Source organism: Vicia villosa, linkage group LG5 (genome assembly GCF_029867415.1).
Source record: "Vicia villosa cultivar HV-30 ecotype Madison, WI linkage group LG5, Vvil1.0, whole genome shotgun sequence".
Taxonomy (NCBI): domain Eukaryota; kingdom Viridiplantae; phylum Streptophyta; class Magnoliopsida; order Fabales; family Fabaceae; genus Vicia; species Vicia villosa.
Genome location: NC_081184.1, coordinates 54,580,348 through 54,607,669, shown reverse-complemented (window position 1 = coordinate 54,607,669; position 27,322 = coordinate 54,580,348).

Sequence of the window (27,322 nt, the reverse complement as noted above, 5' to 3'; positions counted from 1 at the left end):
ATGAATTTTGTAACACCCCAAATCTACCCAACGATTATTTAATAAAATCAGAGTGCAGAAATTCAATATGCAATTGGGATGTCACTTTCAACGTAAAACAACAAACAACAAACAACTTAATCACATATATCATAGATACATAGCACATAACTCGGATGAATCGATAAAACCTGTTTACTCTTAAAAAAAAAATAAAAACAACTTATATTAATAATAATAATATCAATTATTCAACTTCACTTCGCATAATATTTTTATTAAACTAAAACAACTTCACCAACATCATATTACTTCATAAATTCCACTTAAAACTTAACAACTTATAGTTATAACAACAATTAAAAGACAATCGTTCATCCCCCCGAGTGCTACGTATCAGAGCAAGACCCAACTCGAACTAACAGCAACTAAAGACTTCATAAAATCACTTCAAACTCCCACCGCTATCTTGAGTACCTGTCAATTTCCCATGGTAGGGAAACATCATTCAGAAGGGGTGAGATATCCAACAATATAAACAAGCGTATGATAAATAATATATTAGGATTAAATCATACAAACTTATCACTTCACAGTCATAAAACTATAAATCACTTCACATCGCAAAAATCAACTCATGTCACTTCAAATGAGACACAACTGTGCATATGCATGTGGTACCCAGGGCTTCAGCCCCCATCGCCAATTGCCAGTTAAACAGAGGCATCAAGGCATAAGCCTTCGTCGCTAATTTGCCAATCCAGGTCGTCGCCAAAATAAGCAATGTATGCAACTCGATAATGCACATCACACAACATACAACATAAACAACAAATCCTCGTCGCCAGGCATAAGCCTATATCACCAATTCATTTACCAATAATTAGTGGTAAACATCGTCACTGAAACATCCTGCAACTTCGCATAAAACAATAACAATATACACATCACTCAGAAATCACAAAGAAATAACAACACAACGTACTCATCATAATTCACAAAACAAGCCGATTACAATCACCTATTAGCATATACGAACTACCTCTATAATTTTCAATTAATTTCGGATAACTAAATACACCTAATCTCACATACAATCATCATATTCCCGGTTATATAATTCGAACCCCACCCTTACCTTGGATATGAGATTTCTCTACTCTCCCGGTTGCCATAACTTATGCCGCCGCTTCCATCTTTTCTCCGAAAATCTTTTCTAACAACGTGCAGAGACGCAACAAAAACCTGTTCGGAAATCGCTTTGTCAGACGGACTTAAAATCATCAAAACGGAAATCGCTCCGGTCAGAATTTACCTCTACGAGTCTGGAACGTTGTGTCCAAGAACCGCGACGATCCAACGGTTGGATTGGGAGAAACGTCCGTTTTACTAAGGTGTCTCACTGCAGAAACTTGCTGCGAAAATTGGACTTCCTCTAGCTTTTCTCTTCCGCCATGACTCTCTTCTTCACCTCTCCTCCAAACCCTATTCCTCTTTGTGTTATGATAGTTCTTCCTTCTTTCAATTCTAAATCCAACATAATTGGGCCTAAGTTACATACCCCCTCCTTACTTCACAACAACTCAAATTAAATCCAAAGTTATTTTTAAGCTCATTAATAAAATAACACTTCAACTTTATTTCACCAAATTAATCCGATTAATTACCATGCCAACTTAATAAAATAATTCCGACTTCGTCGATAAAATTCGAATTAAATACAAATAGTACAATATTAATAATAATATTATTTCTTCAACGAAATCAACTTTATTAATTCTCCGACTAACCGAATAAAATCCAACTTTAACTTAATAATCCAAATACGCTTCTCAAAATAATACCGACAATTCCGATTGATCCTCGAACTTCGATTAAATCCAATGATTAAATTCTTAAATAATATAATTAACTAATTAATTAAATTTGGGGCGTTACAACTCTCCCCCACTTGAATATTTTCGTCCTCGAAAATCTATACGAAATCACCATACTTAACACATCCTTCACATCCAATCCTTCGATCAAACGACAACCCGGTCCCGGTTTAAATCTAGTACTTATACCAACAATCTTCTAATACGTTTGCGACATAAGCCTTACTAACTTGTCAACCATTTTAGCAATATCTTGAAACAACATCTTACAACATAGCAATAGCTAGCACTTGCTTACACCTGGTTATACAATCTCACTTCATCATCCTCAACAACCTATTCAACACCAAACGCATACGCAATTCTTATTTCCATATTCAGGTGTCCTTCGCTACCGAAGCACCAACAACTTACAACCGAATCATAACCGAGAAGCACAACTTCTTCCCCACTTAGTTCCAAACCAACTCCTGCAACAAGCAATCAAAAACAACAAGTACCGACAGTGTTGTCCACACTTATCGCGTACTAAGGGATAAACAACAATTAGACGACTCTGACCGGACGGACCGACCTGCTCTGATACCAATTGTAACACCCCAAATCTACCCAACGATTATTTAATAAAATCAGAGTGCAGAAATTCAATATACAATTGGGATGTCACTTTCAACGTAAAACAACAAACAACAAACAACTTAATCACATATATCATAGATACATAGCACATAACTCGGATGAATCGATAAAACCTGTTTACTCTTAAAAAAAAATAAAAACAACTTTTATTAATAATAATAATATCAATTATTCAACTTCACTTCGCATAATATTTTTATTAAACTAAAACAACTTCACCAACATCATATTACTTCATAAATTCCACTTAAAACTTAACAACTTATAGTTATAACAACAATTAAAAGACAATCGTTCATCCCCCCGAGTGCTACGTATCAGAGCAAGACCCAACTCGAACTAACAGCAACTAAAGACTTCATAAAATCACTTCAAACTCCCACCGCTATCTTGAGTACCTGTCAATTTCCCATGGTAGGGAAACATCATTCAGAAGGGGTGAGATATCCAACAATATAAACAAGCGTATGATAAATAATATATTAGGATTAAATCATACAAACTTATCACTTAACAGTCATAAAACTATAAATCACTTCACATCGCAAAAATCAACTCATGTCACTTCAAATGAGACACAACTGTGCATATGCATGTGGTACCCAGGGCTTCAGCCCCCATCGCCAATTGCCAGTTAAACAGAGGCATCAAGGCATAAGCCTTCGTCGCTAATTTGCCAATCCAGGTCGTCGCCAAAATAAGCAATGTATGCAACTCGATAATGCACATCACACAACATACAACATAAACAACAAATCCTCGTCGCCAGGCATAAGCCTATATCACCAATTCATTTACCAATAATTAGTGGTAAACATCGTCACTGAAACATCCTGCAACTTCGCATAAAACAATAACAATATACACATCACTCAGAAATCACAAAGAAATAACAACACAACGTACTCAACATAATTCACAAAACAAGCCGATTACAATCACCTACTAGCATATACGAACTACCTCTATAATTTTCAATTAATTTCGGATAACTAAATACACCTAATCTCACATACAATCATCATATTCCCGGTTATATAATTCGAACCCCACCCTTACCTTGGATATGAGATTTCTCTACTCTCCCGGTTGCCATAACTTATGCCGCCGCTTCCATCTTTTCTCCGAAAATCTTTTCTAACAACGTGCAGAGACGCAACAAAAACCTGTTCGGAAATCGCTTTGTCAGACGGACTTAAAATCATCAAAACGGAAATCGCTCCGGTCAGAATTTACCTCTACGAGTCTGGAACGTTGTGTCCAAGAACCGCGACGATCCAACGGTTGGATTGGGAGAAACGTCCGTTTTACTAAGGTGTCTCACTGCAGAAACTTGCTGCGAAAATTGGACTTCCTCTAGCTTTTCTCTTCCGCCATGACTCTCTTCTTCACCTCTCCTCCAAACCCTATTCCTCTTTGTGTTATGATAGTTCTTCCTTCTTTCAATTCTAAATCCAACATAATTGGGCCTAAGTTACATACCCCCTCCTTACTTCAGAACAACTCAAATTAAATCCAAAGTTATTTTTAAGCTCATTAATAAAATAACACTTCAACTTTATTTCACCAAATTAATCCGATTAATTACCATGCCAACTTAATAAAATAATTCCGACTTCGTCGATAAAATTCGAATTAAATACAAATAGTCCAATATTAATAATAATATTATTTCTTCAACGAAATCAACTTTATTAATTCTCCGACTAACCGAATAAAATCCAACTTTAACTTAATAATCCAAATACGCTTCTCAAAATAATACCGACAATTCCGATTGATCCTCGAACTTCGATTAAATCCAATGATTAAATTCTTAAATAATATAATTAACTAATTAATTAAATTTGGGGCGTTACAACTCTCCCCCACTTGAATATTTTCGTCCTCGAAAATCTATACGAAATCACCATACTTAACACATCCTTCACATCCAATCCTTCGATCAAACGACAACCCGGTCCCGGTTTAAATCTAGTACTTATACCAACAATCTTCTAATACGTTTGCGACATAAGCCTTACTAACTTGTCAACCATTTTAGCAATATCTTGAAACAACATCTTACAACATAGCAATAGCTAGCACTTGCTTACACCTGGTTATACAATCTCACTTCATCATCCTCAACAACCTATTCAACACCAAACGCATACGCAATTCTTATTTCCATATTCAGGTGTCCTTCGCTACCGAAGCACCAACAACTTACAACCGAATCATAACCGAGAAGCACAACTTCTTCCCCACTTAGTTCCAAACCAACTCCTGCAACAAGCAATCAAAAACAACAAGTACCGACAGTGTTGTCCACACTTATCGCGTACTAAGGGATAAACAACAATTAGACGACTCTGACCGGACGGACCGACCTGCTCTGATACCAATTGTAACACCCCAAATCTACCCAACGATTATTTAATAAAATCATAGTGCAGAAATTCAATATACAATTGGGATGTCACTTTCAACGTAAAACAACAAACAACAAACAACTTAATCACATATATCATAGATACATAGCACATAACTCGGATGAATCGATAAAACCTGTTTACTCTTAAAAAAAAATAAAAACAACTTTTATTAATAATAATAATATCAATTATTCAACTTCACTTCGCATAATATTTTTATTAAACTAAAACAACTTCACCAACATCATATTACTTCATAAATTCCACTTAAAACTTAACAACTTATAGTTATAACAACAATTAAAAGACAATCGTTCATCCCCCCGAGTGCTACGTATCAGAGCAAGACCCAACTCGAACTAACAGCAACTAAAGACTTCATAAAATCACTTCAAACTCCCACCGCTATCTTGAGTACCTGTCAATTTCCCATGGTAGGGAAACATCATTCAGAAGGGGTGAGATATCCAACAATATAAACAAGCGTATGATAAATAATATATTAGGATTAAATCATACAAACTTATCACTTAACAGTCATAAAACTATAAATCACTTCACATCGCAAAAATCAACTCATGTCACTTCAAATGAGACACAACTGTGCATATGCATGTGGTACCCAGGGCTTCAGCCCCCATCGCCAATTGCCAGTTAAACAGAGGCATCAAGGCATAAGCCTTCGTCGCTAATTTGCCAATCCAGGTCGTCGCCAAAATAAGCAATGTATGCAACTCGATAATGCACATCACACAACATACAACATAAACAACAAATCCTCGTCGCCAGGCATAAGCCTATATCACCAATTCATTTACCAATAATTAGTGGTAAACATCGTCACTGAAACATCCTGCAACTTCGCATAAAACAATAACAATATACACATCACTCAGAAATCACAAAGAAATAACAACACAACGTACTCATCATAATTCACAAAACAAGCCGATTACAATCACCTACTAGCATATACGAACTACCTCTATAATTTTCAATTAATTTCGGATAACTAAATACACCTAATCTCACATACAATCATCATATTCCCGGTTATATAATTCGAACCCCACCCTTACCTTGGATATGAGATTTCTCTACTCTCCCGGTTGCCATAACTTATGCCGCCGCTTCCATCTTTTCTCCGAAAATCTTTTCTAACAACGTGCAGAGACGCAACAAAAACCTGTTCGGAAATCGCTTTGTCAGACGGACTTAAAATCATCAAAACGGAAATCGCTCCGGTCAGAATTTACCTCTACGAGTCTGGAACGTTGTGTCCAAGAACCGCGACGATCCAACGGTTGGATTGGGAGAAACGTCCGTTTTACTAAGGTGTCTCACTGCAGAAACTTGCTGCGAAAATTGGACTTCCTCTAGCTTTTCTCTTCCGCCATGACTCTCTTCTTCACCTCTCCTCCAAACCCTATTCCTCTTTGTGTTATGATAGTTCTTCCTTCTTTCAATTCTAAATCCAACATAATTGGGCCTAAGTTACATACCCCCTCCTTACTTCACAACAACTCAAATTAAATCCAAAGTTATTTTTAAGCTCATTAATAAAATAACACTTCAACTTTATTTCACCAAATTAATCCGATTAATTACCATGCCAACTTAATAAAATAATTCCGACTTCGTCGATAAAATTCGAATTAAATACAAATAGTCCAATATTAATAATAATATTATTTCTTCAACGAAATCAACTTTATTAATTCTCCGACTAACCGAATAAAATCCAACTTTAACTTAATAATCCAAATACGCTTCTCAAAATAATACCGACAATTCCGATTGATCCTCGAACTTCGATTAAATCCAATGATTAAATTCTTAAATAATATAATTAACTAATTAATTAAATTTGGGGCGTTACAACTCTCCCCCACTTGAATATTTTCGTCCTCGAAAATCTATACGAAATCACCATACTTAACACATCCTTCACATCCAATCCTTCGATCAAACGACAACCCGGTCCCGGTTTAAATCTAGTACTTATACCAACAATCTTCTAATACGTTTGCGACATAAGCCTTACTAACTTGTCAACCATTTTAGCAATATCTTGAAACAACATCTTACAACATAGCAATAGCTAGCACTTGCTTACACCTGGTTATACAATCTCACTTCATCATCCTCAACAACCTATTCAACACCAAACGCATACGCAATTCTTATTTCCATATTCAGGTGTCCTTCGCTACCGAAGCACCAACAACTTACAACCGAATCATAACCGAGAAGCACAACTTCTTCCCCACTTAGTTCCAAACCAACTCCTGCAACAAGCAATCAAAAACAACAAGTACCGACAGTGTTGTCCACACTTATCGCGTACTAAGGGATAAACAACAATTAGACGACTCTGACCGGACGGACCGACCTGCTCTGATACCAATTGTAACACCCCAAATCTACCCAACGATTATTTAATAAAATCAGAGTGCAGAAATTCAATATACAATTGGGATGTCACTTTCAACGTAAAACAACAAACAACAAACAACTTAATCACATATATCATAGATACATAGCACATAACTCGGATGAATCGATAAAACCTGTTTACTCTTAAAAAAAAATAAAAACAACTTTTATTAATAATAATAATATCAATTATTCAACTCCACTTCGCATAATATTTTTATTAAACTAAAACAACTTCACCAACATCATATTACTTCATAAATTCCACTTAAAACTTAACAACTTATAGTTATAACAACAATTAAAAGACAATCGTTCATCCCCCCGAGTGCTACGTATCAGAGCAAGACCCAACTCGAACTAACAGCAACTAAAGACTTCATAAAATCACTTCAAACTCCCACCGCTATCTTGAGTACCTGTCAATTTCCCATGGTAGGGAAACATCATTCAGAAGGGGTGAGATATCCAACAATATAAACAAGCGTATGATAAATAATATATTAGGATTAAATCATACAAACTTATCACTTCACAGTCATAAAACTATAAATCACTTCACATCGCAAAAATCAACTCATGTCACTTCAAATGAGACACAACTGTGCATATGCATGTGGTACCCAGGGCTTCAGCCCCCATCGCCAATTGCCAGTTAAACAGAGGCATCAAGGCATAAGCCTTCGTCGCTAATTTGCCAATCCAGGTCGTCGCCAAAATAAGCAATGTATGCAACTCGATAATGCACATCACACAACATACAACATAAACAACAAATCCTCGTCGCCAGGCATAAGCCTATATCACCAATTCATTTACCAATAATTAGTGGTAAACATCGTCACTGAAACATCCTGCAACTTCGCATAAAACAATAACAATATACACATCACTCAGAAATCACAAAGAAATAACAACACAACGTACTCATCATAATTCACAAAACAAGCCGATTACAATCACCTACTAGCATATACGAACTACCTCTATAATTTTCAATTAATTTCGGATAACTAAATACACCTAATCTCACATACAATCATCATATTCCCGGTTATATAATTCGAACCCCACCCTTACCTTGGATATGAGATTTCTCTACTCTCCCGGTTGCCATAACTTATGCCGCCGCTTCCATCTTTTCTCCGAAAATCTTTTCTAACAACGTGCAGAGACGCAACAAAAACCTGTTCGGAAATCGCTTTGTCAGACGGACTTAAAATCATCAAAACGGAAATCGCTCCGGTCAGAATTTACCTCTACGAGTCTGGAACGTTGTGTCCAAGAACCGCGACGATCCAACGGTTGGATTGGGAGAAACGTCCGTTTTACTAAGGTGTCTCACTGCAGAAACTTGCTGCGAAAATTGGACTTCCTCTAGCTTTTCTCTTCCGCCATGACTCTCTTCTTCACCTCTCCTCCAAACCCTATTCCTCTTTGTGTTATGATAGTTCTTCCTTCTTTCAATTCTAAATCCAACATAATTGGGCCTAAGTTACATACCCCCTCCTTACTTCACAACAACTCAAATTAAATCCAAAGTTATTTTTAAGCTCATTAATAAAATAACACTTCAACTTTATTTCACCAAATTAATCCGATTAATTACCATGCCAACTTAATAAAATAATTCCGACTTCGTCGATAAAATTCGAATTAAATACAAATAGTCCAATATTAATAATAATATTATTTCTTCAACGAAATCAACTTTATTAATTCCCCGACTAACCGAATAAAATCCAACTTTAACTTAATAATCCAAATATGCTTCTCAAAATAATACCGACAATTCCGATTGATCCTCGAACTTCGATTAAATCCAATGATTAAATTCTTAAATAATATAATTAACTAATTAATTAAATTTGGGGCGTTACAAATTTCATTCATAAACATTGCATAACAGGTTCACATGACAGGTTTCTCATCTCCTCGTTGTTTATTTCAGTTAGAAGAGATGGATTCCGAAACAAGCGTCAAGAATCTCGAAGCACAGAACGCCCAAGTTCAGGTAGCAATTCTGGAGCTAGCAAGGGGGCAACAAGAACTGAAAGCCCTGATAATCAAGAAGACAAAGAAGCCCAAAGGATCTGTAGGCTTGAGTCACTTGATAAGGAAGGTCAAAATCCCAGTCAAAAGGCCCAAGAAGCCACCGATCCCTGAAATAGTCGGTGAAGGTGAAGGTGACAATCACAGTAACCAGGGTTCTCCCAAACCCTCTCTCTCTCTTCTAACGAAGAAGAATATCATTCCGAAGACGAACAGGGTGATGACAAATACCAACAGTTGGAAGAACGCATGAAAGCTATGGAGATACAAAAAATACCTGGTCTAAACTTCAAAGATCTTGGATTCGTCTCCGATGTTGTTATCCCTCCAAAGTTCAAAGTTCCTGTCTTTGCAAAGTATGATGGAGTTTCTTGCCCAAAACTACATCTGAGATCCTATGTAAGGAAGATATTGCCCCATACATCAGATAACAAATTGTGGATTCATTTCTTCCAAGAAAGTCTGTCGAGTACACAACTCGAGTGGTACTACCAACTGGAAAGTACAAAAGTTCATACCTGGGAAGATTTGGCTGCTGTTTTATACAAACAGTATCAATACAATGCTGACCTTGCACCAACCCGTACTCAACTACGGGGCATGTCTATGGCACCAAAAGAAAGTTTCAAAGGGTATGCACAAAAGTGGAGAGATCTGGCTGGAAGGGTTCAACCACCCTTATCTGATCGCGAGCTAGTAGACATGTTCATGGGCACTTTAACTGGCCCTTTCTACAGTCATTTGCTGGGAAGCTCATCATCAGGTTTCACTGACCTGATATTAACTAGAGAGCGTGTCGAAAGCAGCATTCAAAATGGAAAAATTCAAATAGGCTCTTCCTCTGGTACTACAAAGAGGCCCATCAGTGGGAGAAATGAAGTTAATACAATGCATAGTCAGAAAGGTCGCAAAAATGAGCATCACCAATCTGTGGGGGCAGTTCTGATCTCCGCATCTGCACCTCAAAAAAATCAACCGCCAAAATACACGCGTCGACCAGATGCACCAAGAAGAAATTTCACTAGAATCAATATGCCAATCTCTCAAGCATTGCAGCACTTGTAAAAAGCAGATCTGATCACATTGAAAGACCCTCCGAAGAATGTCAACACTTCCTCTCCGAGTTATCGCCCCGATGCAACATGTGCATATCATTCTAACTGTCCAGGACATGACGCAGATCACTGCTGGGCCCTGAAAAATAAAACACAAGACATGATAGATGCTGGGGAAATTGAGTTCGATCCTCCAGAGACTCCAAATGTCATCACTGCACCTATGCCGAAGCACGACAAAACCGTTAACGCAATCATAGACATTGTTTACATCTATGATGTGAGAGAATTGTCAACTCGCTCCTTGAAGTCAAAAGAAATCTAATCCAAGCTGGTTACTTTCCAAGTTGTGACCCTGATTACTTTTATTGTGCACACCTACCCAATGGTTGTGAGAATTTGAAAATAGGAATTCAAAAGTGGATGGATCGTCGTATCATTATGTTTGAGAGGCTCCCTTCTATGGACGATTTATGCGAAGTCTTTTCAAATGGCATGAGAATAGAGGACGTCTCAGTGGTTTCCAACATACCGTTGAAAATCCCTACCAAAACTCCTTTCAAAATTTCTGATGTGCCCAAAGTGGCATCGGTAATCATTACCAGTCCAACTCCGTTTCATACTCCTCAGACAAAGCTGTCCCGTGGAGTTATGACACTAATGTTTATGTCCATGGAGTTAAGCAAGATACCTTGACTGAAGAGGCCATGAATTTTACTACTACAACTATTGATAATATTGTGGGTACTAGTAAGATTACGAGAAGTGGAAGGATATTTTCACCAGAAATTTCTCCAAATGTTGCTACTAGTCCAGTCCAGGTCCCAGTTCCTAATCAAGATATCAACACTCGAGGCAAAGATCCACTAGTTGAACCAGCTCAAATACCGGTGGAAGTCACTGTTGAGGATCCATCAAAGCAAGAAATGGAGGAAATATTGAAAATCATCTGCAAAAGTGATTACAATATTGTCGAACAGCTGGGGAACACTGCTTCAAAAAACAACCTTCACAACACCCTGGGGAACCTTTTGTTACAAAGTAATGCCCTTTGGTTTAAAGAATGCAGGAGCAACCTATCAGCGCGCAATGGTAGCTCTGTTCCATGATATGATTCATCAGGAGATAGAGGTTTATGTCGATGATATGATTGCAAAGTCCAACACCAAAGAAGAACATCTGGGTCATCTACACAAGTTGTTTGACAGACTCAAGAAGTACAGGTTGCGACTGAATCCGAACAAGTGTACCTTTGGAGTAAGATCCGGCAAACTCTTAGGTTTTATCGTCAGCAGCAAAGGTATTGAGGTTGATCCTGCCAAGGTCAAATCCATTCAAGAAATGCCTATACCCCGTACCGAGAAACAAGTCAGAGGATTCTTGGGACGTCTGAATTACATAGCCAGATTTATTGCCCATATGACTACTACTTGTGTGCCAATCTTCAAACTGTTGAAGAAAGAACAAGTAGAAAGATGGAATGACAAATGCCAATTAGCCTTTGATAAGATCAAATAATATCTCCAAAAACCACCAATCTTGTTACCACCAGTGGAAGGAAGACCTCTGATAATGTACCTAACTGTGTTAGAAGATTCAATGGGGTGTGTACTGGGGCAACATGACGAGTCCGGCCGAAAGGAGCATGCAATCTACTATCTTAGCAAAACGTTTACCGATTGTGAAACAAGATACTCACTACTCGAGAAAACTTGTTGTGCCTTAGCATGGGCGGCTCGCCGACTAAGACAGTATATGCTAAACCATACCACTTTCCCGATCTCCAAAATGGATCCTATCAAGTATGTGTTCGAAAAACCTGCTCTCTCTGGAAGAATAGCAAGATGGCAAATGATCCTAATAGAGTATGACATCCAGTACACTTCACAAAAAGCAATCAAAGGAAGTGTGGTAGCTGATCATCTGGCTCATCAAGTAGTAGATGATTATCAAGCATTAAACTTTGACTTCCCAGATGAAGACATTATGCTAGTTGCTAACTACAAACAATCAGGACCGGAGGAAGGAACCGAGCCAGGATCCCGATGGACTATAGTTTTTGATGGAGCTTCTAATGCACTCGGCAATGGCATCGGAGCTGTGATCATTTCCCCTGCAGGAGGTCATACACCATTCACTGCCAGATTATGCTTCAATTGCACTAACAATATAGCTGAGTATGAAGCATGTATTCTGGGTCTCAAAGCTACAATCGATCTAAGAATCAAGTTCCTGGAGGTCTACGGAGACTCAGCACTGGTAATTTATCAAGTCAAAGAGGAATGGGACACGAAGCACCCGAATCTAATTCCTTACAAAGAATATGTGCTGAGTTTGATTCCTTACTTTGAAGAAATCACTTTTGAACACATCCCGCGTGAAGAAAATCAACTAGGTGACGCTTTAGCTACCATGTCATCCATGTTCAAAGTCAGGTGGGACAATGAGGCGTCGATGATCACCATTTACAGACAGGATGAACCAGCCTATTGCAATGAGGTCGATGCCGAAGGAACGGAAGAAAAACCATGGTTCCATGAAGTAAAAAGATATCTCGAAGCTCAGGAGTACCCTGAAGGGGCATCCATTAACGATAGAAAGTTTCTAAGAAGATTTGCTGCTAAATTCTTTCTAAGTAATGGAATCCTGTACAAACGCAACCATGACTTGACTTTGCTTCGTTGTGTAAACAAGAAGGAAGCAGAACAGATTATGGAAGACATGCATGATGGTGCTTTTGGTACTCATTCAAGTGGACATACAATGGCTAAAACGATCTTAAGAGCAGGATATTACTGGTCTACTATGGAGACAGACTGCCATCGTCACTCTAGAACCTATCACAAATGCCAGATATATGCCGACAAAGTACATGTACCTCCGGTCCCGTTAAACGTCCTGACGGCTCCTTGGCCTTTTGCAATGTGGGCTATTGATATGATCGGAGAAATCAAGCCTACTGCCTCCAACGGACATCGCTTTATCCTAGTCGCTATCGATTACTTCACAAAATGGGTAGAAGCAGCTTCATTTGCTTTTGTCACCAAGAATGTTGTGGCCAGGTTTATCAAGCATAATCTCATTTGTCGGTATGGCATCCTCGAAAGGATCATCACAGACAATGGCACAAATTTAAACAACAAAATGATTACTGAACTCTGCATACAATTCAAGATCAAACATCATAATTCCTCTCCATATCGACCAAAGATGAATGGCGCGGTGGAAGCTGCCAACAAGAACATTAAAAAAATCATACAAAAGATGAAAGTAACCTACAAAGACTGGCACGAGATGTTACCTTTTGCTCTTCATGGTTATCGCACATCTGCGCGTACTTCAACAAGGGCAACTCCATTCTCCTTAGTCTATGGCATGGAGGCAGTTCTTCCAATTGAAATTCAGATTCCTTCCCTAAGGATTATGAAAGAAGCTGATCTAGACGAAGACGATTGGATTCAGACTCGGTTGGACCAGATAAACTTGATTGATGAGAAGAGGCTCGCAGCTATTTGTCATGGTCAGTTGTACCAAATTTATGATCAAAGCCTTCAACAAGAAAGTCAAAAGTCAGGCATACCAAACTGGTGGTTTGGTTGTCAAACGCATCATCTTACCACAAGGTGACCCCAGGGGCAAGTGGACTCCCACTTATGAGGGACCGTTTGTAATCAAGAAAATATTCTCCGGCGGAGCCATGTTGCTTACCACTATGGATGGCGAGGATTTCCCACACCCTGTAAATGCGGACATAGTCAAAAAGTACTTCGCTTAAAAGCTCGCTAAGTTGAAAACCTGAAAGGGTGACTTAGGCAAAAAAAAATGAGCATCTCGGTGGATTGAAAACCTGAAAGGGCGATCCAGGCAAAAATTAGAGACTAAAAAAATTATCCCGGTAGGCTGAAAACCTGAAAAGGAAGCCTAGGCAAAAGTTAGGGAATAAAGCGTACAATTATATTCCGTTTAGCTACCTACTCACCTTCAAGGTTCAACACATCCAAGACACTGATCAGTCCAATTACTTTCTTCCAACAAGTGAGGGATGAGATGCTCGAAGACAGATTGGCAATAGCAGAATTGAAACTTGACTGGATTGTTTTCACATAGCTATTTCTCTTTATAAATACTTTTTCAAAGTTTTATGACAATTTCCTACTACTAGGATTTTTGTCTCCTTGTACTAGTTCGCCTATTATGGCTCTCTTTCAAAATCAATACAGGTTACAAAATCAATGTTTTCACTTTTTCTGTTTTGAATATGTAAACTTCCCAAATGATAATTTTGAATGAACATACGCATTTGAATATGATTGATGTTTACAAGAAGAACAGGAATAGCATTCAGGTAATGTCCCAATCATTTGGACATCATCCCGAAACCAACATCAGAAGAAAAATCCCCAACAGAGATGCATTTCTCAGCAAATTCCTCAATGAGATTTTTCTCTCCAATAAAGTGATTCGAGAAATCTTATGCCCCAGCAGGGCTGTTCAAAGAGTGCTATCCCCAAAAAGTGTGGTCTCCACACCAGGACTTGGTCAAATAGTGCATCGGAGGATTGTGCATCTTTCTCATTCCCATTTTAAAGGGCATCAAAATCAGAACTTTCAAATTACCTTTCATCCCCAAGCGGTAGTCAAAGATCCTTTAACAGAGCACCTCGGTCCTCAAAGAAGGTCCCCAGCCGAGTGTACTCGAGCAAGACGACAAAGATCTTCAGCAGTCACAATGCCTTCATTTCCAAATGGCTAGCAGGGATTTATTTTCCCAACCAGAAGCTTGATACGCCCAAGACTGCATAAGTCATACATCATACACAATACATCATACGCATCTTCGTACACAGCATATAATGTTTCATGACAAACGCATACATAACATGCATATTTCTCTTTTAGTTCAAAAATCTTATACATTACATACATCATAACATTGCATGTCACTAACTTGATTTTTTCAGGCGGACGAATATCTTTGTAACACCCTTCTAAACCTTACGGAAATTAATAATTAATTCAGAGTAAAACATGAAAACATGGGTGCCACAATTCCAATTAAAACAAATTTATCATAAATTCCATTGTCATGCTTTCACTAAGTAATAATTCATCATAACTTATAAACATCTCATGTTAACACAGCGGACAACTCATCATACGGATAAACATAACATCATCTATGCAATATCCCACGGAATTAATACAATAACAACACAATAGAGTATCATCATAAACTCTAAGCTAGCGTTCCCCCAGTGTTACAATATCAGAGCATGACACCTGACGCTACACTAATACACTGACTTATGAGCTAATCCTCACCAAGTCGAAAGCAACTATCCTCAATCTGAAAATATCAACAGTAAGGGTGAGTCTCATCACAGTTAGCAAATGTTATTGCATCTTAAATAACAACACATCATAGTTATATTGTTCACCTAATTTCATCATATTCAGATTATCAGGAACATCCATCATTTACACAAACATCAACAGAACACATCTTTCACACAGACAATCATACTCAACATTAATTCAACAAAACACGCAATCAACACATCATCAATATTTATAACACTGGAATACTTCCAATCATGTTATAAAAGTATGCATATGTATGAATTGACACTATGCATGTGGTACCAACCTCATCAAATGGGAATAACCCATGACCGATCCAACATCATCAAGATACGGCCCTGCCAGCACAGATTCCACACAATGGGAATCATGCCCTTCACTGATCCAACACACCCTTATGGATACAGTATCATCAATGAATATGAATGAATGCAAACATACATGAACATACTTATACCATCGTCAAGTCTAATGAGTAACATCATCAAATACCCATTTCATCATCGTCATCATCATCATCATCATCATCATCAAAGTATGTTTATATACATTAGCATCATTCAAATACAATCAATCATCATCATCATCATTAAATAACATACATGTGTCCACCTTAATCATCGTCATCAATAAGAAGAACACACATGTATTCACATCATTCCAACACAAATCAATCAATATCATATAATTCTCATCAAATCATCACATCATAATGTTTTTCAAAACAACATCTTATATTGTCACATTTCATCATATATGTCAACAATACACCATCCAATTAAACAAATCGTCACATGATTAATATTTCAACAAAGCATGTATTTAACATATCTCATCACATATATGTACAATACATCATTCACCAAGAAATAAAAATCATATTTAAAAATAATTGGATTCACACCTCATTCCATCATTTAAACGTGTAGGCTATCTCATAAGATTCATCGTGCTCAAAACGGCACTAAAAACGGACCTACGGTTCGAAAGTTACACATCATTTAACTTTTCCAAGAAAACAACTAACGCTACAGCATGCGGCGCAACCAAGGTTCGGCGCGACCTGAACCACACAAACGCGTTTGCGGCGCAAACCTATGCACGCGGCGCGAAACGAGAAAAAGTTACGCCTTCGCGGCGCCAACACGAGGACGCGGCGCGAACTGGCGATTTCATAGACTCTCGGGTCTGCGTCAGATCCTCCGATCTCACCCAATCTGAGTCCAAAACTGACTCTAAACATCATATACAGGAAGTTAATCATCAATTGCATCATTATTCATCATCACACATCAAAACAACACATAACCAACCAATAATCCATGCAATTTTCATCAATTTATAACCTCCCTAAACCTAACATATAATCCAATTGACTCAACAACATCCCTAATCAATATTATTATCTAAGAACACGATAATAGATGATAACCGGAGAGTCCCCCCTTACCTTAGCCAAAGATTCTTGATTGGTTCTTTTACTCTTTGTTCTTCTTCACGTACCAGCTTTCCAATCTCTCATCTCCTCTGCTCTGCTTTTCACGTTCCTCTTTCCTTTTTCCCAATTTTCCTTATTTCCTTTATTTTATGAAAACATAAAATAATTAGTAATGGGCTTACTCACTTAGCACCCCCATACTACTAATCTCACCATCCAGCCCAATGGCCCTTAATCCATAATTCTCCAATAATTCAACAAAATACCAAATAATTCTAAATAATAATTTAATTTCCGATTAAATTAAAATTAGAAAATATGGGGTGTTACAACTCTCCCCCACTAAAAGAATTTTCATCCTCGAAAACATACCTCAAGTAACCGGCTCGTATAAGAGTCCTTCACCTGAGTCTCCAGCTCTCAATTAACATTACCATCAGTCAATCCCCAAAAATCCATCTGACATAACCAACAGGAACATGTTTCATACATTCAAATCCCAGTTCTTACGTCGCATTTGACCATCCAAAAGTATATCACTCGCTATATCTCCAAAAGGTTAACAACAATAGAACATTGAGGTACAACCTATATAATACGCTCAACAACTGAGTAATACAATTACACAATCTATAGTATGATCACACTGATCAACACTGCAGTAATGCATTCCATCTACCAAACATACCAACCTTAGACACACTTTTCCATCTGAGCGATAAAATAATACTTACACTTTTCACTAACTGCTTCCTTCAAGAAACTCAATACTCATATTCCCATACCATTGAATTCCAATTATCTGACTCCTCTTAAGTCACACCATCAATTATCCAACATGTTACATTCCGCTTTTTCCGCACTACTCTGATTACTCATCACAATCATCTATACCAAATAGATTTCTGAGTTTCACCCGATTCCGACTCTCTTTACTTATTCGTTCAAGAATCATTCTTCATCATTCATGGTACCAATTTACCACTCAGTAATACTTACTCGCACTCAAAAACAAATTCCTGAGTTACTACATCTATTAGAACACTCTAACCATCGGAACGAGTACACCCAAGTAATTATACTCACACTCATCAGCCTCATTATACCATTGTTTACAAAATAGCTCAAACTGAGTTTCGCTCTTTTCTAAGAATTAAATCAACTCCGTCCTTCGTAGAGTGTAATTCCTCATTATATCTGGAATCTACAATATCACCTCAATAATAGCACAAAATTATTACAACATCATATAGCATCAACTCTTCGTTTTAATTTCGCCGAATACATACTCGTTAACTACGTAGAACCGTAATAACATATTCACCATCTCGACAATTATTCAAAAGAGTTATAATTCTTCGACACGACATACTTACATCCACTGGAGTCTAAATCCAACATATAGATCAATACATATTCTCTATGTAGGCTTCCGACATATTAATTCCTTACTTCCCGCGAGTAGTACTCATAACACTACTCCACATCACACTTTCGTTGCGCGACTCTGATTACCCGTCTTAAGTCATCATCCACCATGTTGCACTCTTTCATATTCACTCCTTCATAAGTTCACCCAACATAGTGAGTGATTATTCTCACGGCTTAGTATTCATCACATCTTAAACCATTAAGGTAACAAAACAAACTTATCTCTTCTATATGATTCCATCTACTACCAACAAGAGATTTAGGGTGATCAAGTCCTAAATTTGTCAGTAGATAGTTGAAAATCATATTTAAACATAAACCGTCGTTACTACATAATAGTGTCCTTTCCGAGTTTGCAATCAAACTCATTAACATCGTCATAGTCCAATAATTCACTACGGTGTCCTTCTTCTAGAATATTCTTCCGAAGCTCAAAACATCAGTTACACAAATCCAATCACTCAACCTCATTACACCGTTCTTGTCGATTCTGAATTCACCGCCTTTACCTTGGTAATTCAAAGTCAACTTATCGATCTACTCAACGTCATCTTTCTGACCTTCTCTAATCTCGTCAAGAATACCACTAGTCGTCTTCTAGCATACCCAATCTAACACTATTAGGAGTGCCTTCACATACCAACTCAAGTCTCAAAATTGTTCAATTAAATCCAACTCATTCATAATTAGCACCGACATATTTAAAGACTTCCTACGCAACACAGTAGCACAACATTTTCCTTACCAGGATGGTAATTCAAACCAAAATCATAATCCTAGAAAAATACTCTAATCATCTCTGCCGCCTCATATTAAGCGCTTTCTGATCAAAGAGGTACTTCAACTCTTATAATCACAAAACACTTCGAATCTTAAACCATACAATTAACCTGCAAGACCAAGACAACATTCATAACTCGTGGTCCTACTCCAAATTTTATGACATCTTTCGTGCCCAATTATCATTCCACTCGACATCTCAACAAAGTCTTCCTCACATTCAATAGGTGTCAGAAATCCTCTAAAATTCTTCTTTTATACTTATCGTTACTTTGCCATCACAAATACGATTCCAAGAGTTCTAAATTTTATTCCATCTTTACTACTAATGCACTCTTCACTAAAATTCATCGGCATGCATACCATCTTTATTACCGAACATCTCATCAACCTATTCATCAACAACATGTTTCACTCAATTTTTGTTTCAAACAATCACGGTAGTAGGCATTCCTATTCAACCAGTTTCACGCTTCCTTAACCGACTCCACAATATCTCCTTATAGGATCAATCTACTGTATTTATAACTCTCCCATAAGGTAGAACATAATATCTCCCCTTCGTAGGTTCAAACGACACATTAATCCGACACTCGAAACTCAAGATATGAATTTTCCAGTCATTGCCCGAAACATGCAACACCGACATCATGTAGCGACACTCTATACGATATATCCAAAACTCCTCAATTTGTACATTCAATTCTTAAAATTAATCCTCAACAAACCTTCTAATTATTCCTTCAATCCGTTCAACACTGACACTGTGTCATACCCCAATTTTTGACCTAAGATACCACCTCATATCATTTGCATATGCATCATTTGCATCTCTAACAAATTGCATAGCTTGTGTTTGTTACTTGTGCTCAGCAGGGTTTAATCAAGAGATCACTCATCAGTGCAAGAAACAATCAATTAGGGTTTTGTTCTCCCTTCATCTCAAATGAATCATCTTCATCTACAATCAATATTTGGTCCTCAGAGATTCATTTCAACAAGCTCAAAGGCTCTGAATCGACTGAATTAGGGTTTTGACTGAAGACAACATACTCTTGACTTTTACTCAGAATTTGACATAATGACTTGGGACATGATATCAAGACCCCAAGTGCATCATTTTGACCTAATCCATTGGCTCAGAACATCTCTTACACAAGGAATGATCAACAGTGAAATTGCAAATCATCAGATTAGGGTTTTGAACTATCAGGGACCAAAATCAGGGATCACATTTGGGAAACCCTAAAAATCCCCAGGAGGTCAATCAAATGTTTTAATCATCCTCAAATAATCCCTATGACAATATAAAATGGAAATTGCATCTCAATTCAAGATCCACAGTCATCAATTTCATCAGGTCGACAATTAGGGTTTTTGACCTAATTCACTTGAACAACTGACTTTTTAATCAGGACATGGTGCCACAACTCAAACCATGGCTCAATATTCTCAAATGCTTCAATTTGATCCATTCATACCATTCATTTGGTGAGGATAGCCTGTTTCATTTGAAATCTCCAGAAACGCGATTCGTTTGAAAATGTCAACTGTACAAGATCACCATTGACTTTTGGGGAATTTTGGTCAACCTTGACTTTTGAAGTTTTGAATCATCAATATATGATATATGAAGTCATTTGATCAAGAAAAATCTAGAAAATCAATCAAGAATCAAAAAGTCAAAAGTTTGACTTTTCATACTTAGAAAAATTTCTAAGTGTTTTTCATGGTTTTTTCCAAACTTTGGAAGGGAATTTCTCAAAATTTCACCTACAAACTGAAAAAAACTTCCAACATGAAAGTTGTAGATTTTGATCCAATAAACAACTTTGACACATATAATTTTTTTTCATAAGATCAACCATTTAAGAGATATGGAGCTTCAAAGTTGGAACTTTATGAAAATTTCACTTAAAATCTCATTTTCTTCAAAGTTCATGGATCTTTTTCACCCACTTCCTTAAAGGTCTTGAAGAAACTTTCAACTAGGGTTTTGAAGTGTGTAATATGAGCTTTCCAAAATGTCCAAGAGCATGAAAAAAAATGGAGCATAGCTATGGTTTTGAATTTTGTCATTAGAGGTCCTTATGCATGAAATTATAAGCCATTTTTACCAAAGTTATGCACTATTCTACTAAATGATCCAAGTAATGATGCATAGATGCAATAATTGGTAGATATTTTCTGATTTGAGATCAGAATGGAAGAGGATAAGAAGCTTGGCCAAAATAACCATGGTTTAGTTACTTTAACCATTTGCATTAAATGTAAAGATTCCACTTTATCTCCAAATGCCAAATCAACAAAGAAGAAGCAAGTTGCAAGGCTTTGCATTCAGAACTCATGGCCTATAAATAGAGGTCATTTCCACTCTTCAATTCACACCAAAACCTCACAATTATAGGTTTTCTCTCTTCTTTCTTGAATTGCAAGTTTCATGAGTTTCAAAGAGGAGAAAGTGCAAGTTCCATCCCTTGCAAGTTCTGAGTAAAATGATGCTTCCCACAACTCATAAACATCATATGGGGTGTGTTTGATCCATCCATACACCCCAAAAACACCTAAAACTCAAAATCACTACCTCACTTCTCAAATATGCATAACATGAGACTTATCATGCCAATTTTCATTCAGGCTCAATTCTGTCCAAACTATCACTTCTAACATCATCCATATATCACATATGAACTATCCAATCCATCACATATAGCCAATAACCTCAGAATCATCAAATTCGATTCACTCTTGAAGCTTATGCAGATCGGGTACCATGGCCATGCCCAGATGAATTCAGATGGTTCCAAGCATCCAGACACCTTCCATAAGGTCCATTGAAGCTATCCAGATCATCAAACAACTTCTGTAACACCTCCAAGCAAGAATTCGATTCTCAGGTGTGCCGTTTTTAAGGTAACTGCTCATGAACTTCAAACTCATACTTGCACGCATCATAAATGAAATGTGAGCATACCATCTTGTTTCTGCACCTATGAGGATCATTAACCCTCAATCAATTGCTATATATCTTGCACATACACGATTTCATGATCAATCTCAGAATTAGGGTTCTTCGTGTTCATCAGAAAATTGACCCCCTTAGAGTGAAAATAAATGAATTATGAGGGCACCATCATGTTCCTCGTGAAAAACCGAGTGAGATAGATCCTTTGATTGATCAAAACAACACAGTTTTGAAGAATTTTGAAAATCAGTTGAAGGTGTGTTCTTGGCGCTAGTTTTGGTTTGGAAAATTCAAATCCTTGTTTTAAAATATAATCAATTGAACGCGTGTATCTTACAAGCTGCGCGCGCAGCCCAGTTGGTAAGTGTTTTGGCCGGTGAGAGAGAGGGCGTGGGTTCAAACCCTTGTGGAGACAAAACCAATTTTTTTAGCACCTATTTTCTTTCATTTTCTTCACAACTTTAATTAATTATTTAACCAATCAAATTAACTCATTTTTTATTCATTTTTTACACACCTCTTATTTAATATACATATTTTGACAATATCAAAAAAAATCACAAAAAAAGATTTATTTAATATGTTTTTAATTAGGTTTAAAATGATACATTTTTAAGTGTTTTTAAATACTTTAAATATTGTTTTTCATTTAATTTTCAAACCTAATCACTTGTAAATATTTTTGTGATCAACCCCTAAATCACTTAGGTCTTAATTAAGCATTAAAATTTGATTTAAACTTAATTAAGTTGACTTTTGTCAAATTCAAATCGTTTTAAAACAAGCGATCGCGATTCTTTTCAAAAACGATAAACCATTTCTTTTTGAAACTATTGATTAAATCTTTTTAATTGATCAATTGATTTTCAAAACGATGTGGGGCATCTCGAATATTAGAGAGTATAAGACCCACTCCTTTTTCTTTTTATACAGTCTTTTTGTTCAAAACAAATAAACTTTTTTTTCAAAACAAATCTTCAAACTATTTTCAAAACGACGAAACCTCGCGTTCTTTAACAAAATAATCAACCATGTTTTATAAAATAAAACCTGGGCCTCCATGTAGGTATAAGTCCCATTCCAGTACATGAAATTAGGTATTTCATTGTACGCCTTTTGTACATATCTCAATCAATTTGTTTTTTAACTTTTAATAACAAATCAAAGAATGAAGGTTTTCTTTAAATCTTCCCAAAAATACCATGGGCCTCCATGTAGGTATAAGTCCCAAGCCCCTTTGTAAATACCTGTTTACATAGCTTTGAATAAACTCAAAAGGGCCTCTCCCCGAGTATAAGTCACGAGCCCCCGTGTATACAAATGGATCATGCTTACAGGTATTATTCCTTCATAAACTCCATTATATACACACACTTTGTCATATCTAACTGTTCATATAACTGTTCATATTTGTTCATGTACTTGTTCATATTTGTTCGTACTTGTTCATATTTGTGTTTGTGTTATATATGCTTGTTCAACTTAGTACAACACTAGGTTCCCCATAGCCTCCTATTGGGCTTCGTGCAAAGAATCTCCCTAGTTTAGGTTAGGACATAGAGTATGGTTTCCCGGTGAAATCGCTCTAAGAGCTCAAACCAACTATACCATGCCTCCCCTTGGGCTTTGTACAAACGAGTGACCCTTCCATAGCCTCCTCTTGGGCTTACAATGCAAGGACCCTGGATTGTCCCTCCCATAGCCTCCTCTTGGGCTTACAATGCAAGGACCCTCGGATAGCCTCCTCTTGGGCTTCGTACAAGGACCCACGGGCTTCTTATAAGCATCCCCAATATCCAAAACAAATACCCTAGGAGATTAGACATTTTTCATCTCTATGATAGGAGTATCTCTTCTATATCATCACAAACAATCAATCAATCAAACTTCTTTTTGCCACAAGGCTGGCTAATCAATCAAACTTCTTTTTGCCACAAGGCTGGCTAATCAATCAAACCGTTTTGCCACCGTACTGGCTGATTAATCAAAGTTTTTGTCACAAGGCTGACTTCATTGAAACTTTTGCCACAAGGCTGGCTGATTAATCAAAACTTTTTGTCACAAGGCTGACTTCATTGAAAGTTTTTGCCACAAGGCTGGTTAAACAACAAAAACATCTTAATCATTCTAAGCGCCATAAGTGGCATGGCCCAGGGCTTATAATGAAAAGATTTTCAAACAAAATCAAACAGATGTATGTGATGATATAGATTAGATACATCGAGCATTTAGATGACATTTGTCTATTTTCCTTTGCTTCCACTAGCATAAGTGGGAACTACGATTGCTCTGACTTTCTCAACATCCCTTTGAGAATACGTAGGCACAAGGTCGTATCCTTGGCGAGCAAAACAAAACAAAAAAAACCATTCAAACCTTAGCACCCGTAGACCCCGAGCTACAGATGCTCTGATTCCCTCTAAGGGATATGTATGCAGAGGATCGCGATGATCTTTGCGAGCATAATCAAACAAACACCTTAGGTCCCACCTATTTCACAAGAACCTCCACCACAAAGGATGAAAAACAAAACAAAGAAACCTATAGAGTACTATAGATACGTTGGGTGCTAATACCTTCCCTTTGTATAACCAACCCTCTTACCTGGAATCTCTCCCCCACTTATGCATTGCTTTTAGTTTCGGGCTTTGCATCTGTTTTTAGGTTATTGCAACTTTTTTCCTTTTCCTCCTTTGGAAACAATAAAAAGTTTGGTCCGTACAAAAGAAAAATCATTTTTTTGAGCACTCGAGCCCAAAGAAGGCATCAGGTGTCTCATCCCGAAAAAAGATACGATTTTTCCCCGCGACAGAAAAATAGCGACTTCACTGGGGACGAAACTTTTTATTGTTTCCAAAGAAAGGGTAATTTCTATTTGTTTTGTTTTTATTTTATTCTTGTTACATGTGTGGTTCTTTTGTTCTGTTACTTGTGTGGTTCTGTTACAAGTGATACATTATGGACAAATCCTAACCCGGATTAAGTACACATAAGAATTAGGTGGAGGGTATAGTCATGTATGGCATACAAGGAGTTCAGTCCTTAAAAAGTCAGCATGAGAATCCTTCCGCTCAGTGGAGGTTCCTTGTTGGTAGTATATGTTTAGCAAGTTCAGTTGCGAAGACATTATTGCTTTCATTGAACTGTAGAAGCTGAGTTGGCTGTAGAACCCCAACCCATCCTGGCCTTATTAGGTTGTGGTGCAGAAACTATTCAGGTGTAGACTTGGATTAGTTGTCATGCGGAGAACCACACTCAGACGAGTTTTTCTTGAGAATATTGCTGGCTCACAAGTTCAGTTGTGCAAGCCGGTAATATCCGAAAGAAAAATGTAGACTCTGACGTATCAGTAGAACATGTTTTGCAAGTGATAAACCCTAGTACTATCCCATGTTTGGTTCTCTGACCTCATGCTCGTGACGCTGGACCGTTGAACTTGTGTGTACCATGTTTGTATTACCATGTTTGCAATACCATGTTTGCGTTACCATGTTTGCGTTACCATGTTTGCTTTACCATGTTTGAATATGTGGCATCCATGCATCCATGCATTCATACATTCATTAAAAAACCCATCTTTTTCCATAAAAACATGATTTTTCCAAAATATTTAGAGAAATTTTCCTTGCAAACATTATAGGATTAAGTGATGGAGTGGGTAAAGAGGCATACCAAGAAGTATGGTTTCAAAGCGCCTAATGTGGAAAGACTGAAAGAGTTAGCATCTTTTGTACAAGATCCTTCCGATTTTAGGAAAAGCCATGGAAAGCTTTTGCCTATCTTGAACATTCATGTTGATGAAGGACTTCTCAAAACTCTGGTTCAGTTCTATGATCCCGTCTACCGGTGTTTCACCTTTCCAGACTATCAGTTGGTACCAACCTTGGAAGAATATGCCAATCTTTGGGGTATTCCTGTGTCTGACAAAATACCTTTCAATGGTTTGGAAGCCATTCCTAAGTCACCAGCCATTGCAGCAGGTATCCACTTGAAGAAATCTGAAATAGAAAGTAATTGGACTACCAAAGGAAACCTTCCGGGTTTGACTTCGTAGTTTCTAATAAAGAAAGCCTTTGATTTCATTGAAACTGGTAGCATGATAGCTTTTGAAGCTGTATTAGCCTTGCTCATCTATGGGTTGGTTCTATTTCCCAACATCAACGACTTTGTTGATATCAACGCCATAAAGATCTTTTTGAATGGAAATCCTGTTCCGACTTTGCTTGGTGACATGTATTTCTCTATTCATCACAAAAATCGCCAAGGTGGTGGAATCATTGTATGTTGTGCACCTCTCTTGTACAAATGGATTGTTTCACACTTACCTAAGTCTCCTATTTTCACGGAAAACCGAGAAGGTTTGCATTGGCCTCGAAGACTTATGTCCCTTACTAATAATGATATCCATTGGTATGCTCTGGCTCGTTGCGGTACAGAAATCATTGATAGTTGTGGAGAATTCGCCAACGTACCCCTCATTGGTACACAAGGAGGAATTAACTATAATCCAGTCCTAGCCCGACGACAACTCGGGTATGCAAATTCAGTTAAACCTGTTGGTCTCGCAGTGGAAAGCTACTTCTACCAAGAAGGGGAGGATCCTCAAGGGTTGAAAACAAGAATGGTGAGAGCTTGGTACGACGTCCGATGGAAAGGAAAAGGTGAGATAAGGAACTGCATTGCTACGAACGCCTACACCAGCTGGGTGAAGAAAAGAGCAAAGGAGTTTCGAATGCCTTATGATTATGAAAAACCCATATTCCCTGTAGTGTCTCAACTACCCAATGTTCCCATTAACACTGTGGAGGAGTACCAGGAGATTTTAGCCAAGATGAGGTTAGAAAAGGACTCTTGGGAAGAAAAGTTTCGTAAAACTGATGAGGAAAATAGAA